Raw genomic sequence first — 18812 nt, 5'->3', positions numbered from 1 at the left:
ACCCCAACCGGGACTAGAACCCGGTGTGCCGGTGCCGCAAGGCGGATTAGCCTATTGAGCTGCAGCGCCGGCCGCATGGGAATGTTTTTATAAATACTTTTGGTAAGGTCATAATTTGAGTTGGAAATGGGAAAATAAGACGATACAGCTCACTTTGCTTGAGAACCTCAGCTCTTCATTCTATTAAAAAAAAAAAAAAAGACATGTTATGTTGCTAATAGACCCCAGGCTCAGCATTTCCTCTCCCAGCATCTCAATATTCCAGTAATAGGAATGACCCTAGGATCCGGGCTCAGATTTCAATTTCCCTACTTATGCTGTGTGTGGCCTTGGACAGAATACTTATTCTCCGGAGCTCTTTGTTTCCTTCTTCCTTCCTTGAAAGATTATTATGCGAATTAAATAATATAATGTAAGTGAAGTGCCTAACAAGGTCTCCAGTGAGTGTTGGTTTCCTTCCTTTAGTTTTACAGCAAATAGTCGCAAACAGTGTGCCGAGTGGCTAGCCTGATGACATTCTGCAGAATGTTCTCTCCGGGTGTGTTCTGAGCAAGAGGAAGAAGTGCCAAGAGGGAAAGCAGAGGTCATGGGTTCTGGACCTTGCTCTACCACTAGTGAGCACTGGGTTCTTGGACAAGTCTTGACCCTCTCTGCCTCAGTTCTCTGGTTGGAGGGCGTGGGCTGGCAGGTGGGGGAGGTGAAAATGAACTACCCTGTCCTACAGGGATCACAATGTAAAGGCAGATGTGGATAAAATGGAGAGAATAAAAGGTAAAATTCTATGGGCAGGTGTTTGACTTAAGGCTTACCATGCCAGATAAGATGCCCATGTCCCATATTAGAGAGCCTGGGTTCAATACTTGGCCCCACTCCTGACTCAGCTTCCTGCTCTTGCAGACCCTGGGAGGCAGGGGTGACAACTCAAATGATTGGTCTCCTTGCACTCACATGGGAGACCTGGAGTGAATTCCTGTCTCCCAGCTTGGGCGGCACCAAGGAGGGACTATTGCAGACATTTGAGGCGTGAACCAGCAGATGGGAGTGCTATCTCTCTGTCTGTTTTTCAAATACACAAAAGTTTTTTTAAGCAAAAATCTCAACATATGCTAGATATTATGGATGACACCGCCAAAATGAGTAGAGTTTAGTATGTTACACTACTATGTAATAAAATCCACAATACTATAACATTCTTAAACAGGTGTAAAATCTTCATGATCTTGGATTAGGCAACAGTTTCGTATATATGATACAAAATTATAAGCAACTAAGGGAAATGTGAGGGGGTCATGAAAAATTTCATGGAAAATGTATAATATGAAAAACTTTTAAAATTATTTTACTTCAAAATAAACTAAGTTGTCATATCATGGATGAATAAAACCTAGTTTGAGGCACTAAGAAGGATACACCATCAGTTTTAAAAAGGTCCCTAACATGAATTCTGCTAAAGCAAGAACAAACATCAAATTGATGGCGAAGCTTAGTTGGAAGAATGGTGAAATCCTTGGTGCTTTACAAAGGTTTGTGGGGGTCCAGCGCCGCAGCTTACTAGGCTAATCCTCCGCCTTGCGGCGCCAGCACACCAGGTTCTAGTCCCAGTCGGGGCGCCAGATTCTGTCCCGGTTGCCCCTCTTCCAGGCCAGCTCTCTGCTATGGCCCGGGAAGGCAGTGGAGGATGGCCCAAGTGCTTGGGCCCTGCACCCCATGGGAGACCAGGAGAAGCACCTGGCTCTGGGCTTCGGATCAGCGCGATGCGCCAGCCACAGCACGCCAGCCATGGTGGCCATTGGAGGGTGAACCAACGGCAAAGAAAGACCTTTCTCTCCGTCTCTCTCTCTCACTGTCCACTCTGCCTGTCAAAAAAAAAAAAAAAAAAGTTTGTGGGGACAGTGTTACAGAGAAATGAGATGTTTACAGATAACTCATTTTTGTTTTTATTTAAGATTTATTTATTTGCCAGCGCTGTGGCTCAATAGGCTAATCCTCTGCCTGCGGCGCTGGCACTCCAGGTTCTAGTCCTGATCGGGAGCTGGATTCTGTCCCGGTTGCTCCTCTTCCAGGCCAGCTCTCTGCTGTGGCCCGAGGGTACAGTGGAGGATGGCCCAAGTGCCTGGGCCCTGCACCCGCATGGGAGACCAGGAGAAGCACCTGGCTCCTGGCTTTGGATCAGCATGGTGCGCAGGCCGCAGTGCGCCAGCTGCAGTGGTATATTGGGGGGTGAACCAACAGCAAAAGGAAGACCTTTCTCTCTGTTTCTCTCTCTCACTGTACACTCTGCCTGTCAAAAAAAAAAAAAAAGATTATTTATTTGAAAGGCAGAGCTAGAGAGAGACAGAGAGTCTTCCATCTGCTGGTTCACTCCCCAGATGGCCACAATGGCCATCAAAAAAAAAATGGCCTGTCAAAAAAAAAAAAAAAGATTATTTATTTGAAAGGCAGAGCTAGAGAGAGACAGAGAGTCTTCCATCTGCTGGTTCACTCCCCAGATGGCCACAATGGCCGGAGCTGCACTGATCCGAATCCAGGAGCTAGGAGCTTCTTCTGGGTCTCCTATGTGGGTGCAGGGGCCCAAGGACTTGGGCCATCTTCTGCTTTCCCAGGCCATAGCAGAGAGCTGGATCAGAAGTGGAGCAGCCAGGACTCGAACTGGTGCCCATATGGGATGCCAGTGCCGCAGGCAGAGGATTAACCTACTGCACCACAGCGCCGGCTCCTATTTGAATAATTTTAACAAGAGATGAAGAAGGGCTTTACCAATATAATACTAAAGATGAAACACAATCAAAACAATGACCACCAAGAAGTGGAAGTGGTCCAGTGATAGCCAAGTAGGGGTTGGTGTGGTGGCACAGGGTGTTGAGCCACCACCTGGGATGCCTGCATCCCATGCTGGAGTGCCAGGTTGAATGCTGGCTATTTTGCTTTAAAACACACACACACACACACACATATTTATTTATTTTATTTGAAAGTCAGAGTTACACAGAGAGGGGGGGGTCTTCCATCCGATGGTTCACTCCCCAGATGGCCACAATGGCCATCAAAAAAAAAATGGCCTGTCAAAAAAAAAAAAAAAAAGATTATTTATTTGAAAGGCAGAGCTAGAGAGAGACAGAGAGTCTTCCATCTGCTGGTTCACTCCCCAGATGGCCACAATGGCCGGAGCTGCACTGATCCGAATCCAGGAGCTAGGAGCTTCTTCTGGGTCTCCTATGTGGGTGCAGGGGCCCAAGGACTTGGGCCATCTTCTGCTTTCCCAGGCCATAGCAGAGAGCTGGATCAGAAGTGGAGCAGCCAGGACTCGAACTGGTGCCCATATGGGATGCCAGTGCCGCAGGCAGAGGATTAACCTACTGCACCACAGCGCCGGCTCCTATTTGAATAATTTTAACAAGAGATGAAGAAGGGCTTTACCAATATAATACTAAAGATGAAACACAATCAAAACAATGACCACCAAGAAGTGGAAGTGGTCCAGTGATAGCCAAGTAGGGGTTGGTGTGGTGGCACAGGGTGTTGAGCCACCACCTGGGATGCCTGCATCCCATGCTGGAGTGCCAGGTTGAATGCTGGCTATTTTGCTTTAAAACACACACACACACACACATATTTATTTATTTTATTTGAAAGTCAGAGTTACACAGAGAGGGGGGGGTCTTCCATCCGATGGTTCACTCCCCAGTTGGCCACAACGGCCAGAGCTGCACCAATCCGAAGCCAGGAGCCAGGAGATTCTTCCAGGTCTCCCACTTGGGTACAGGAGCCCAAGGACTTGGGCCATCTTCCACTGCCTTCCCAGGCCATAGCAGAGAGCTGGATCGGAAGTGGAGCAGCCGGGTCTCGAACCGGCACTCATATGGGATGCTGGCACTGCAGGCAGGGCATTAACCCACTGCACCACAGCGCTGGCTCTGGCTAATCTGCTTTTGACTCAGCTTCTTGCAAATGTGCAAGGGACAACAGTAGGTGATGGCCCATGGTCTTGGGTCCCTGCCACCCATACGGGAGAACAAGCCGGAGTTCCAGGCTCCTGCCTTTGGCCTGTCTCAGCTCCTCCTTTTGTGGACATTGGGGAGTGAACCAGTGAATCTGTCTGTTCACTCTGTCTTTCAAATGCATAGATAAATAAATAAATAAGCAATATCTCTCAAAAATCTACTCCAAACAGCATAGAAAGATTTAATAATGACACAGCAGTAATAAAATTCAAAGTGGACCTGTCAAGAGCAAAGGTCATGGCAACAGGTTTTGGGGCTGCTCAAAGCATTGAGCTTTTTGACTTTCTCGAGGGCCAAAGAATGATCAAACTGTGTATTTTGAGAATGTTAACTAAACATTTCCCAGAAAAACACCTGGAAAACTTCACCAGGAAGTCCTTCTAACCTTGACAGTGCTCCTGCTCCTTCCTTTCATCAGAAAAGGGCAATGGTGTGCAGTTTCTTCCTTTTTTTTTTTTTTTTTTTTTTTTTAAGATTTATTTATTTGAAAGTCAGAGTTACAGACAGGTAGAGAGAGAGAGAGGTCTCCCATCTGCTGGTTCACTCTCCAATTGGCCGCAAGTGGCCAGAGCTGCACTGATCCGAATCCAGGAGCCAGGAGCTTCTTCTGGTCTCCCACACAGGCACAGGGGCCCAAGCCCTTGAGCCATCTTCCACTGCTTTCCCAGGCCATAGCAGAGAGCTGGATCGGAAGAGGAGCAGCCAGGACTCGAACCGGGGTCCACATGGGATGCCAGCATTACAGGTGACGGCTTTACCCACCACGCCACAGCGCCAGCCCCTGATGTGGAGTTTCAGTGGGAAATCATTAGGTATCTACTTTGCAATTCTGATTTAATTTCTTCCTAATTTAAAAGAATGGTTGAAGGGCACTTATTTTTCTTCAGCTGATAACGTAAAAATGACTGCATCTGACATAGAATGGCCGACTCCAGGTCCATATTTCCAATGCAAGAAAGAATTTGAGAATGAGGTGTACATAAAGGTAGCAGAGGAGTAAGATTTATATGCATGCAAAGGGAAAGTACACACTCAAGAGGGAGTGTGAGCCTGCTTGAGACTGAGCTACCTCCCAGAGGTCCCGGGCATCCCTTCTCGTGGTCTGGAGGCATGGGATGGGGTCTGAGACAGGGTTTAACCGAATATTCCTGGAGAGGGTTTGTGTTCTGCCCATTTCTTTGCCCTTTAAAAAGAAATCTCAGAGTGTCAGGTGCATGATGGCAGTAGGAGGGCCAGCCAGGGTACTTTTATTATAATGATACTTATTATAATGTAAGTAGCTAAAGGTCTTCGAGGGAACACAGTAAGCAGCCATGTTGATTACATTTGGCTGGGGGCGCTGCTTCTGAGCAGTGGTTTTGAGGAAGCTGCACAGAGGGGGGCTGGTGAGCGTGGAGCAGGCAGGGCTGCATTGTGGCTGGCGACCTCAGCTCTGCCTTGCTAGCTGCCTCCTTGCCTATGTTGCTTCAACCTGTATGGATGGATTAAATGGCTGTTGAGAATTTAAGTTTATATCTTTCATTTTTATCTTTTAATCCCATTTTCCACAAACTTTTTGAAGTCCTCTAGTAAAACTGGGACATCCTCAAAAATCAAAAGCTTGTCTGCTTCAAAGGACAGCATTAAGAAAGTGAAAAAAAAACAACCCTCAGAAAGGGAGAAAATATTTGCAATTCGTTTATCTGATAAAGCACTTGTATTCAAAATATATTTGAAAAGCTCATAACCTGAAAAATAACCCAATTCAAAAATAGGAAAAGGATCTAAATAGACATTTCTCCAAAGAGGACCTAATAAACCAGTGAGTATATGAAAGATTGTCCAATATCATTATTATTAGGAAAACAAAAATCAAAACCACAACTAGACATCAATTCACACCTACCAAGATAGCTGTAAGCAAAAAGATAATAAGTGTTAGCAAGGATGTGGAGCAATTGGAGCCCTCACGCACTGCTGATGGGATTATAGAGTCGTGCATCTCCTACGGAAGACAGTATGGCAGTTCCTCAAAAAATTCAACATAGAAAAATGACATGATCCAGCAACTCCACTTTCTGAACAGTTGAAAACAATGACCCAAAGAGATATTTATACATCTGTGTTTTTTTTTTTTAAAGAGATTTATTTATTTGAAAGGCAGAGAGAGAGAGAGAGAGAGAGATCTTCCATCCACTGGTTCACTCCCTAAATGGTCTCAACAGCTAGGGCTGAGCCAGGCCAAAGCCAGGAGCTAGGAACTCCATTTGGGTTTCCCATTTGGGTGGCAGGGACTCACATACTTGAACCATCATCTACTGCTTCTCAGGCACGTTGGCAGGGAGCTGGATCAGAAGGCAGATCAGCCAAGACTCAAATCGGCGCTCATATGGGATGCCAGCCTCATGGGCGGTGGCTTTGCCCACTCTGCCGTGACACCAGCCCCGTAACAGATTCCTTTCTATGCCACTTAATGAAGATGCAAAGTCGAAGGGGCACTCAGCTGGACAATGTGAAGTGATAGCTGGGAACGAAAGACTGCCGTCCAACCTCTCTCCCCTCCACTTGGTCTTTTCTGCTGCACATTTTGCTTACCAGCCTGCAAACTATGCTAGAAAGAGAAGCTGCATTTCCTGCTGGACCCAAGTGGCTACAGGAAGATGCAAACTGAATCTCTAGCAGATTCTGTTTCTTTAGAATGACGCCTAGGAGGGTCATCAAATACCTATTTCTCCTGAGATCCAGGTAAAAGTATCATTTGGTTGAAGAGAGAGAGAGAGGGAGAGGAGACCATTAAGCCTATTTCCTAGGGCTGTAGTGAGAAGTAAATGAGATCACTTACGTAAAACACCTGGCTCCCATCCCAGCACATAAACCCCAGGCCCATGCTGCTTTTTCCTATGTCGTTTTCCTAAATTGTACCCAGAAGGAATCAAATGCTGTTAGCTCTTTTCTGAGACATTGCTTCTAAAGACTTGGCACAATTTACAGGTCTACTCTAAGTTATTTATGGAGGTCTCTGTTTTCCAATCTGCATAATGGAGCCAAGATAAGGAAGAACAATATCTTGTTGAAGGAATAATGGCAAGTCCTTTGTCTGCATGTCTTGGCAGAACAAACGATGGAAAAGTTATGACAGCACATCCTTTAGGAGGGAAAGTGGAGAGGAATACTCTCCCTCCCCCCAAACACTCCCCATTATTGCCCAGACTTTCCTCAATGGATTGGGGGACATCAGCTATGGGGGCACACCAGAGCAGGCTACTCAAGGAGGACAGCTGGGGCTGGTGTTGTGGTATAGTGAGTTAAACCACCACCTGTGATGCCAGCATCCCATATGGATGCCACTGGTTCAGTTCTGGGCTGCTCCAGCTTCCTGCTAATGCATCTGGGAAAGCTGCAGAAGATGGCTCAAGTCCTTGGGCCACTGCCACCCAGTGGGAGACCTAAATGGAGTTCCAGGCTCATGGCTTTGGCCTGGTCCAGCCCTGGCCATTGCAGCCATTTGGGAATAAACCAGCTGAGAGAAGATCTCTCTGTCTTTCCCCCTTTCTGCAACTCTGCCTTTCGAATCAATAATTTTTTTTTTTTGACAGGCAGAGTGGATAGTGAGGGGGAGAGAGAGAGAGAGAGAGAGAGAGAGAGAAAGGTCTTCCTTTTTGCTGTTGGTTCACCCTCCAATGGCCGCCACGGCTGGCGCACTGCGGCCGGCGCACCGCGCTGATCCAAAGCCAGGAGCCAGGTACTTCTCCTGGTCTCCCATGCGGGTGCAGGGTCCAAGGACTTGGGCCATCCTCCACTGCACTCCCAGGCCACAGCAGAGAGCTGGCCTGGAAGAGGGGCAACCGGGACAGAATCCGGTGCCCCGAATGGGACTAGAACCTGGGGTGCCGGCGCCACAAGGCGGAGGATTAGCCTATTGAGCCGCGGTGCTGGCCTCAAATCAATAAATATTTTTAAAAACAGAAACACTGGACAGCTCAACAGAGGTTGGATTTGTGGATCTGAATCCAGATTGTCCCTTCAAGACATGTATGTATCCACGGGATGTAAAGAAACATTGAGAGTTGAATATTCATTAAGTTTGCTTTTTTCTCCTTAACCCTCAGTATTTTGGGTGATTTGATAGGGTGCATTATCCAATACTGGATCAGGAAATACTAAGCACTTACTGTGTGACTGATACTAGGGTTACAAAATTCAAGGTGACGTAGTGCTTGCCTTTACAGTCTAACGGAAAGCACAGGCACACCCTATAGGCAGTCACAATAGAGCAATGACAGCTGCCTGGGGACTGAGAGCTGCTGTGGGGGCGCAGAGGGGAACAGAAACATGTTGAACTCGCCCATCCCTGGGTTCATGACTGGGGGTCTTAGAGCCTGCCTGCTCCAAGGAGAATGGTGAGGGGGTCTTCCTGTTTCTGTGGCTTCCTCAAAGGCCAAGGTGCCCTACTGGGGGGTAGCAGGTTCTGAACCCCACCAGAGGTTGGGGAAAGAAAGAAAGGTTTCCCAGGAAAGGGGCCTCTGGATGGGACTTGAAGAATGAGAAGAGGTCAGGGAGAGGACGTGGAGAGGAACGTAGTGTTGCTGGCAGTCACCTGTGAAGGCTTGAAGGTGACAGAGAACATGGCTTTGACTCCAGGAACTTTAAGTAGTTGAGGATGGCTGGAGAATTTAAGATGAGGGGTAGCAGAAGCTGTAACTAGAGAGACAGGGGCTTCACAAGGGGGTAGGGGCTTGTAGAAACCCTTCCTGTAATGGGTTTTGGTAGCCAGGGAGGTAGCCCTCAGGTGGCTGGCTGTGAGGGGTAGAGGTGGCCCACGGCCTCCACCTGCTGTCCCCTGTGACCTGCCACAGCATTCACGCCACTGTCATCCCTCTGCAGGCTGCTCCTGGCCAACACCTGAGCTGTTCAAGCCAGGCCATTTCCACCCAACCGGGGCCTTCTGTCCTGGGCAGTGCTGAGCTCGGGGGCTCCTGAGTGGCATGATGTGGACTGGCTGCATGTGTCCCAACAGAACTGCCTGCAACACGAGGGGCATCCCTGGCTGACACTCTGAATCAGGTGATGTATTGGGTGATGTCTGTGACCACCGCTCTGGGGATGCACCTTGTGTCAGCATTGTTTTACCATTTTTTCCTCGTTGGGGGCTGGTGGATTTCAACAGGGAAAGCTGGTCATGAGTTGGAGTACAGCTCACTCTAAGACTTCCCACTGTGAGTCTGCTTTGGACAACCTGGCATTGTATGCAGATGATTAGTTGAGGCCTAGGGCCCATCTTGCTGGCCCCAGCATTGGGAAGACAATGAAGCCCATGCCTAAGAGATCCTCAGCCCCTGTGTGGCAAAAGCCCCTGCTATTAGCTACTATATACCTTACCTGTAAAAAATGGGCATGAGTGTACACCAGGGGAGCCCTGCGAGGCCTTCCAGCAAGACGACACTTAACGTAACTCAGCAAAATTAACACAGCCCCTCTCCCCCAGCCTGGCCGAGGCTTGCTCAATGCTGCACTGCAGTTGGCGGCACCTCCCATCCCGTGCCTTTCCCAGGAGACAGCCCTGCACCCTGGTCTCAGGCATGCCCCACGTGCTTCCGCTCCCTCTGTTATCCTCCAGCAGCCTTTCCCCAAATCAATATGTGGCTTGCACACCTGGCTCTGTCCCAGCACCTGCTTCTCAGAGACCCTGAACCGGAACACTTGTGTTAGGGGTGGTCTGGGAACGCAGGCAGTCTTCCTTACCTGGCTGCCAAGGAGAATCCCATCCTACGTGGAATGTGCAGTGCGGAGAATGCCTGGCACTGGGGAGCTGAAGAGTCCATTGGTGGTGTCCTGGGAAGGTACCCCAGCGGAGGAGAGCCTCTCTGCTGGCGAGGGCTCGGGCGCTGACGGATGGGGGAAGCACCGCGGAGCTGGTGGGTTGTTATAAGTTGTACTGATGTCCTGTGCAGGGAAAATGAAGAAAGGAGGTCACAGATCCCTGTAAGCTAAGGGAAGAGCCAGGGGCTCCAGGAGCTCACAAGGAGGCTCCTTACACCTCCGGGAAGACTGGACACAGCTGAGGAGAAACTCAGGCCTTCTCTGAGCTCCAGACAATTTTTTTAAAGATTTATTTGAAAGTCAGAGTTACACAGAGAGAGAAGTAGAGGCAGAGAAAGAGAGAGGTCTTCCATCTGCTGGTTCACTCCCCAATTGGCCGCAATGGCTGGAGCTGCGCCAATCCGAAGCCAGGAGCCAGGAGCTTCTTCTGGTTCTTGCACCTGGGCATAGGGGCCAAAGGACTTGGGCCATCTTCTGCTGCTTTCCCAGGCCACAGCAGAGAGCTGGATTGGAAGTGGAGCAGCCGGGACTTTGAACTGGTGCCCATATGGGATACTGGCACTGCGGGCAGCAGCTTTACCTACTAAGCCACAGCACCGGCCCCTCCAGACAGGTTTAAAGGCTCAATCTATGGGGGTTTGGTAGGCTAATGTCAGAGTTCTAGTTAAGAACCCTGGGAGTCCAACATATAGGAAGGAGACTTCCAGGTACTCTCAATGGTTTGGCCCTGCAGTCTCAGAGGGTACACAGGTGTCCAGCCCTCCCCATTAAGAGCCAGCTCTTCCCTTGTGTTTGGAGACACTGTGGAGTCATCTCGCTGACAAAATAGTGGGTTTCTACATCCTCCATTGGCCACTGGCCAGAGTGAGATACCAACAGAGCCTGGATGAACTTGTGGGGGACTTGATAAGCAGGAAGATATTACACCCTCACGGAGCTTCAGCGACAATGGCCTCAATGTACAGGGAGGACCAGGGGAGTACACCTGGGATTCGATTTTCAGAGTTGTTGACCAAGAAGACAAGAATATCCTGGCTGAGCAGGAATTTCTTATCTTGCAGATCTTTCCTTGGGACACAGGACTTGATGCCCCCTGGCAATGGTCTCAAAGGATTCTGGAGTGTAACAGAGTCCAGGAGAAGACAGTGATCCACAGTGAATCTTGAGTTGCCCCTGTGGCTGGGAGAGGAGGACTGGCGTGGATATATTGTATGAGGCCAGAAGACCTAGCAAGAGGACCATGTTACTAGGGAAGTTCTCACAGGACACCCCAAGGCCCACAGGACTGTGCTGGGTAGAAGGCCAGCAGTGTTGAGGGGAAGTGGAGTGGCGACTCTCCTCTTTAGCTCAGGGGAGAGGCGTCACAGGCTGGGTTCCTTATGATTGATGGCAATGACAACCACCCCCCCCCCACCCCGGATGTCATAGAGGCCTAGTGGCAGCTCTTCAGTATGAGAGAGCAGGGACTGCATTTACCATAAAATCAGCAAGAATGGAAAGACCCACCATGGGAGTTGGCCCATAGGGAAATTTGGAGAAGGGAATGGTGTCTCCAGGGGCAAGATAGATGAGAAGCCAACAAGGCTTCTGCTTAAATCTATAATCCAAGGCAGGCAAGATTAGAGGACTAAGCCCAAGGGCAATCACCCCAAGGAAAAGCTGTGATCTCTTGCTCAGTTCCCAGACTTGAGCCAAGTTTTACATCTGAAACACGTTGATTGAAGGGATGGCCAGGACCCCAGGAGGAAAGAGTCTACTTCATGGACAAGTGCATATTGTAACAATGCCTAGCTGTTCTCTGAAGGGATCTACTTACAGATGCAAGGGACACAGGACACAGGGTCCCATTGATGGTTTTTTTGTTTGTTTGTTTGTTTTTTGACAGGCAGAGTGGATAGTGAGAGAGAAAGAGAGACAGAGAGAAAGGTCTTCCTTTTGCTGTTGGTTCACCCTCCAATGGCCGCTGCAGCTGGCGCATCTCGCTGATCCGAAGCCAGGAGCCAGGTGCTTCTCCTGGTCTTCCATGCGGGTGCAGGGCCCAAGGACTTGGGCCATCCTCCACTGCCTTCCTGGGCCATAGCAGAGAGCTGGCCTGGAAGAGGGGCAACCGGGACAGAATCCGGCGCCCCGACTGGGACTACAACCCGGTGTGCCTGCGCCGCAAGGCGGAGGATTAGCCTGTTAAGCCACAGCACCGGCCCCCAGTTGATGTTAATGGCCACAGACCTAAAGAGTCGAGGCTTATGGGGTGGAGGCCAGCGATAACAAACAGTGCCGATCAAGCTCTGGCCTGCAATGGGTCTCCTGTGTCTGGGGATGCACTTGATGGTCATTTCCCCAGTGCCCAAGTTTAGCACTCAGGCAGTTGGAATAACCCTCCCTATTGGGTCCTTGGCCTGTGGCGCAAGAACTACTGTAGTGGGGAAAGTTAACGGGGTGAGCACAAGTTTCTGAACCTCAAATTCCTGCTTCCTCCAAGAGAGTAAATCAGAAAGAAAACCAAATCCATGAGGGTAAGGATTGTGATGACCAGTGCCCCACCAGTAAGACCTGAAGGGTTATGGGTGTAGGATATAATTTTTAAAATTAATTAGTTAATTAATTGATTTTAGAGGAAGAGAGAGAAAAAGAGAGAAAGCACTCACATCCCAAATGCCTGCAACAGCTCGGCTGGGCCAGACCAAAGTCAGGAACCTGGAACTCCATCAGAGTCACAGTCATCAATGTGGATGCCTCCAAGGGTGTGTATTGGCAGGAAGCTGGAATCAGAAGCAGAGCCAGGACCTGAATTCAGGTACTCCAATTATGGATGCAGCTGTCCCAGGGAACATCCTTTTTTTTTTTTTTTTTTTTTTTGGACAAGCAGAGTGGACAGTGAGAGAGAGAAACAGAGAGAAAGGTCATCCTTTTCCATTGGTTCACCCTCCAATGGCCGCTGTGGCCGGCGCACCGCGCTGATCCGAAGCCAGGAGCCAGGTGCTTCTCCTGGTCTCCCATGCGGGTGCATGGCCCAAACACTTGGGCCATCCTCCACTGCACCCCCGGGCCACAGCAGAGAGCTGGCCTGGAAGAGGGGCTACCAGGACAGAATCCGGCGCCCTGACTGGGACTAGAACCCGGTGTGCCGGCACCGCAAGGCGGAGGATTAGCCTATTGAGCCGTGTCGCTGGCCTTTTTTTTTTTTTTTTAATTTGTTTATTTATTTGAAAGTCAGAGTTACACAGAGAGAAGAGAGGCCAGAGCTGGGCTGTTCTGAAGCCAGGAGCCAGGAGCTTTTTCCGGGTCTCCCACACAGGTGCAGGGGCCCAAGGACTTGGGCCATGTTCCACTGGTTTCTCAGGCCATAACAGAGAGCTGGGGGCCATCTTTCGCTGCTTTCCCAGGAGCACTAGCAGGAAGCTGGATCAGAAGTGGAGCAGCCAGGATTTGAACTGGTGCCTATATGGGAGGTTGGTGTTGCAAGTGGCAGTTTAACTCACTACCCCATATGCTGGCTTCCCTCCCCACCCCCTTTCTTAATTAAAAGTTTTTGTAAAATGTTTATTTATTTGAAAGGCAGTGTGTGTGCACGGTGGGGGGAAAAGGGGGAGTGGAGAAAGAGACATGGAGGTCTTCCAGCCACTGGTTCATTCAAATACCCCAAACAACCAGGGTTGGGCTAGGCTGGAGTGGGGGGGGGGGGGGCTGGGACTCTATCCAGGTCTTCCACGTGGGTGGCAGGGGCTCAAGAACTTGAGCCATCACCTGCTGCCTCCCAGTGTGCATACTAGCAGGAAGAGCCAGAACTTGAACCTAGGCACTGACCCAGAACGCAGATGCCTCAAGGGGTGTCAACCGCTGTAGGCAATGTCTGCCCCAAGCGATTGTTATTGGGCTGAGTAGTCAGGCTTGGCAGGAACGTCACAGGGGGCTCTGGGTAGGCCTTTCCAGGGGCAATGGCAGGTCTGATTCTCAGTCTCAGAGTAGCAGGTCATGCCTTGAAGCGACCTGTCACAGTGGTCTGCTGGCCACCACTGCTCCTGGATGGCCCCCGCCCCCCACCCCCAGCCTCTCTGCTGGAGGCTGTTTCTCAGGTCCCTGTGTTGGTCCCTTTTCTGATGCTAGTAATACAGTACACATTGCGGTGAGTTATAAAGAAATGAGCTTCAGTTTGGCTCAGAGCTGTCGTCCAAGCTTGAGGAGGGGTCACATGTGCTGATGGCCTTTGGCTGGCAGAGTGACAGATGGTGCAGGGTAGCACACGATAAGATAGGGAGCAGGGGAGAGAGACCCAGGGAACTGGCTTTCAGAGCAGACCCAGGAACCCATGCACTAATCCATTAATCACACGAACAGATTAATCCATTCACAACGGCAGAGCCCTAATCACGTTGTAAAGGTCACTCCTGGTCCCACATCTTAATATCTCATAATAGGGATTACATTTCAACATGAGGGCGTACTCGTCCATTTTCATTGCTATAATGAAATGCTCAAGGCAGGCTAATTTTATTAAGGAAGGAGGTGTGGCGGTTCAAGGTCATGGCACTGGTATCAGCACTGCTCTGGGGAGGGCCCTCGGGGCTTTTATGATGATTCACTCTCAAGAATTCCCTCCAGCAAACCAGTCTTCCCTTTTGAGCAGGGAAGGTCCCCAGTGACCTAAGGACCTCCCACTATGAGCCACTTCTTAAAGGTCCCATCCACTCTGACATCGTCACAATGGGGTCCAGGCCCCCGACACAAACGGGGACACAAAACCATATTCAACCCGGAGCAGCCCCCTCGGGCTCTCCTGCCTCACAGTTGCCTGCCCCCTGCTCTTCGGTCCCCCCACACCTCAAGGCTAGCCTGGCTGCCCGGCACCCTGGCTCCTGCAGTCACACTGGCCAGAGTATGGGCCCCAGTAGAGGGCACGTGTTGAGTGTCACAACTTGTGGAGTTTCCAGATCTTACTGTTCCCCACCCAAGTTCCGAGTCCACTTCTTGGCAACTAGAAATCCAAACCTCGAGCTGCAGTAGCTGTCACCCAAAGGAATTTACATGCAGCAAATTAGGAGACCATAGAAAATCATTTCCAGAGCGGTGGTTCCTCACACCAAGCGAAGTGGGTGTTTTCCATCCCAGGAGAAATGAACGTTCATGAGGGGAAGTGTGTGTCGTCACACGTAGGGGTGGGCACAACACACACAGGCACAGCTTAGGAAACATGTGCTTAAGCACACATCACATGTCACAAGCATGAGGCTTAAGCTCCTCCTGGGATGGATAGCTTAGCATTGAAAGTAGAGAAAGGCTCACTCTCTGATGATTCTCGAACACTTGGATATGCCCAGCTGTCCTGGCTGTGGTCGTGACTGGTTTCAGCTAGATTCTTGGGTCAGCCAAAGCCAAGTTTCTCGTTCTGGATCAGGAGTGGAGCAGCCGAGACTCAAACCGGTGCCCCCACGGGATGCGGGCACTGCAGGTGGGGACTTAACCCACTATGCCACAGCGCCGCCCAGCCACTTTCCTTGGTTGATGTCATTTGCAGGAGTTCTACCTCTTGTGTGGGCTACATCACCGCGGTGTCAGCTGCCAGGCAGCCTTCGGAGGGAGGCCTGCGGATCTGCCTGCATTGGATGCCATGCAGATAATGCTACGCAGTGCTGCGAGTCAGAGCAAAGTTGGGGCCGCTCTGCTCCGGGAGGTCAGCAGCCAGCCCAGTGTTCCCCCTGACACCTCTGTGCGAGAAAGCCTGGTGTAATTAAGCGAAATCAAAAAAACAGAGACAGGTTTGTGGGCTGATAGCTTGGGCGCTGATCTTTGTTATGTCTTTTACAAGCTGTGTGGACTACTCTGGCTACCCATTCACGTGTAACAAACCAGCCCAACACTTACTGGCTTAAAATGCCACATTTGAGGTGCTCCCATTTCTGCAATGTGGGTAGCTTTTCAGCTGTCTTGCGGGAGGATGGGCTTCTCTTTCTCCACGTGGGAAGCTTTTCTCTCCAGCAGCAGCTGTGCTCAGCCACTCCAAGGAGCTGGGTTTTCCTTCCCGTTCTCCTTCTTCTTTTGGATATTTTATGAATTCTTTTTTTTTAAAAAAGATTTATTTTATTTATTTGAAAGGCAGAGAGACAGAGAGAGGAAGAGACAAAAAGAAAGCAAGCTCTGTACACTGGTTCACTCTGCAAATGGCCAGGCCGAAGCCAAGAGCCAGGAACTTTATCCACTCTGCCATGTGAGTGGCAGGGGTCAAGTGCTTAAGCCGTCTTCTGCTGCCTGCCCAGGCTCATTAGCAGGGAGCTTTATCAGAAGCAAAGCAGCTGGGATTTTCTTTTCTTTTTTAAGATTTATTTATTTATTTGAAAGAGTTACCCAGAGAGAGAAGGAGAGGCAGAGAGAGAGAGAGAGAGAGAATCTTCCATCTGCTGGTTCACTCCCCCAAAATGCATTCACATCCACTTCTTATGATTATCACTATTTTGTGGAAGAACACAGACTCTGGAAAGTTTTGTAACTTCTCCAGGGTCACATCCTTTTTCAGTCAAGGAACATTTATCAGGTGTCTCCTAAATTTTTGGCACTGGGAATACAAAAGTCCCTGCCTGCTCGAGGTTTCAGAATAGTGAGGAAGGCTCAAGCCAACAGTGCGGTGGATGCAACAGGCCAGGCTTGCAGTTGGAGCACAGCACAGTGGGTGCGTCGGAGGCAGGAAAGGCCTTTGGAAGGGATGATGCTTGAGCCGAGTTTTGAAGGGGGTCCACGGAGCCACAGTGCAGGGAAAAGTGCCCTCAGGCTATGGGGAAGAGGTATGAAGGGGCGTGGCTTGTGTGTGCCAGCACAGCTGGTGTGAGCCAGTCCAGAATGCTTGACCGTCAGTGCCCTGGGCATCCATTTTTTGGGAAGGAGCCAAGGTTGTGTAACAATCAATGTTAGGGGGCCGGCACTGTGGCGTAGTGGGTGAAGTCACTGCCTGCAGCACCAGTATCCCATATGGTCACTAGTTCAAGTCCCGGCTGCTCCACATCCCATCCAGCTCTCTGCTATGGCCTGGGAAAGCAGTAGAAGATGGCCCAAGTCCTTGGACCCTTGCACCTGTGTGGGAGACCAGGAAGAAGCTCCTGGCTCCTGGCTTTGGATCGGCACAGCTCTGGCCATTGTGGCCAATTGGGGAGTGAACCAGCAGATGGAAGTGCTCTCTCTCTCTCTCTCTTCTCTCTCTGTGTAACTCTTTCAAATAAATAAATAAATCTTAAAAAAAAATCAATGTTAGTATCCAGGCCTAATTCTGTTTTGCCATATGTGCATAAGCAACAATAGAGATGGAGAAAGACAAAGACAGACACAGATGCACAGAGACCTACAGGCAGGACATACAGAGACAGACACACAGCCAGGGCCACATACAGAGACAAACAGGGAGAGACAGAGCAGATCCCCAATTCAGAATAAAGCAAGTTGACTCTGAAGATCTCCTTAGTCATGAGGTGAGCTTTAAAGCAACCTGCATCCCTGTTAACTTTGTTTTCTCATTCATTCATTCAGCCAACATTTGTTAGCCCTGCCCTGATGCCACGCACCTGCTCGGAGCTGAGCATGCAAAGCGGACTTGGTCAGTGCCTCTGCCCTCCAGAATCACAGAACCTGGTCAAAGAGTGTTCACATGCCTGGGCCAGGGTCCCCAGGGCCAAGGTGGTGCTCTGCAAAACCAAATTTACAGAAAGAAAGCTCAGAAGAGTGCACGTGGACGGAACTCCAACTGTATCGCAGAATGATTCAAAAGGTACGGATCTTAAGAGGTGAGGCCGGTGCTGTGGCTTAACAGGCTAATCCTCCGCCTTGCGGCGCCGGCACACCGGGTTCTAGTCCTGGTTGGGGCGCCGGATTCTATCCCGGTTGCCCCTCTTCCAGGCCAGCTCTCTGCTATGGCCCGGGAAGGCAGTGGAGGATGGCCCAAGTGCTTGGGCCCTGCACCCGCATGGGAGACCAGGAGAAGCACCTGGCTCCTGGCTTCGGATCAGCGAGATGCGCTCGCTGCAGCGGCCATTGGAGGGTGAACCAACGGCAAAAAGGAAGACCTTTCTCTCTGTCTCTCTCACTATCCACTTCCATCAGCCAAGCGGTGACAGTGAGAAGGTGCGGGTCTCACCAGGCACCAAATCTGCCGGGGCCTTGATCTCGAACTTCTGCTTCCAGAACAGTGAGAAAGAAATGTCTGTGCTTTGTAAGCTGCTTAGACTATGTCGTGTTGTCACAGCCTGAGCCAGCTCAGGAGGAGGAGGAGTTAACATTCCTGACTGCCCACTGCACACCAGTCACCAGTTAACACTGAATCTCACTCTATTAACCCTCCCAAGTTTTTGAGAGCAGCACTGGTACTATCCCCGTGTTATCGATGTCCCGAAAGCTTAAGTAACTTTCCCAGGTCACAGGGCCCTGCAGATCCGCCTCACCCTGGAGTGACTGATGGCTCCGATTTCTCTTTGCCTTGCCAAAGGCTCCCTTTCAATGTAGCTTCTACGCGATGCCTGTTAATTGATTACAAAATGTTACAATTGCTAAGATTGAAGAGTGGCACGGGGTTCAGTTAGTCACTCTCAAGCTCTTTCACACATTTTTCGGTTTGAATGGAATACTTCGCATTTTCTGACATTAAGAACAATTAGTCATATATCAAGTTCCACTGCATTGAGAATGCATTTGTCTTTTGAGCATAAGAATATGGCTCAGTTGGCCTGCATCAGGCGCCAGGTATCTGCGATTTTGAGTTTGCCCACCATGCGGTTATAAAGCCTTTCAGCATGTCCTCGCCCACGTATATCCTCTGTCCCTGGTTGGCTCAGCACAGCTCACGGCTTACATCTTACGTCCTGCAAGAAGTGCTCTGCAGGTGTTTCTCTGAAAGCAATCTCGCACTTCGGATGCAAGTGTGGTTGGAATTATTGCTCACCTGCGTGAGCTGACACAGACAGGTGTTTCCTATTTGTATATTCATTGACTCCCAGCTGGTCCTAGAACTCGTTCATCCTCCTACTACCTTAGTCCTTA

Source organism: Lepus europaeus, chromosome 14 (assembly GCF_033115175.1).
Source record: "Lepus europaeus isolate LE1 chromosome 14, mLepTim1.pri, whole genome shotgun sequence".
NCBI classification, from domain to species: Eukaryota; Metazoa; Chordata; class Mammalia; order Lagomorpha; family Leporidae; genus Lepus; species Lepus europaeus.
Note: the sequence above shows the minus strand (reverse complement) of the source record.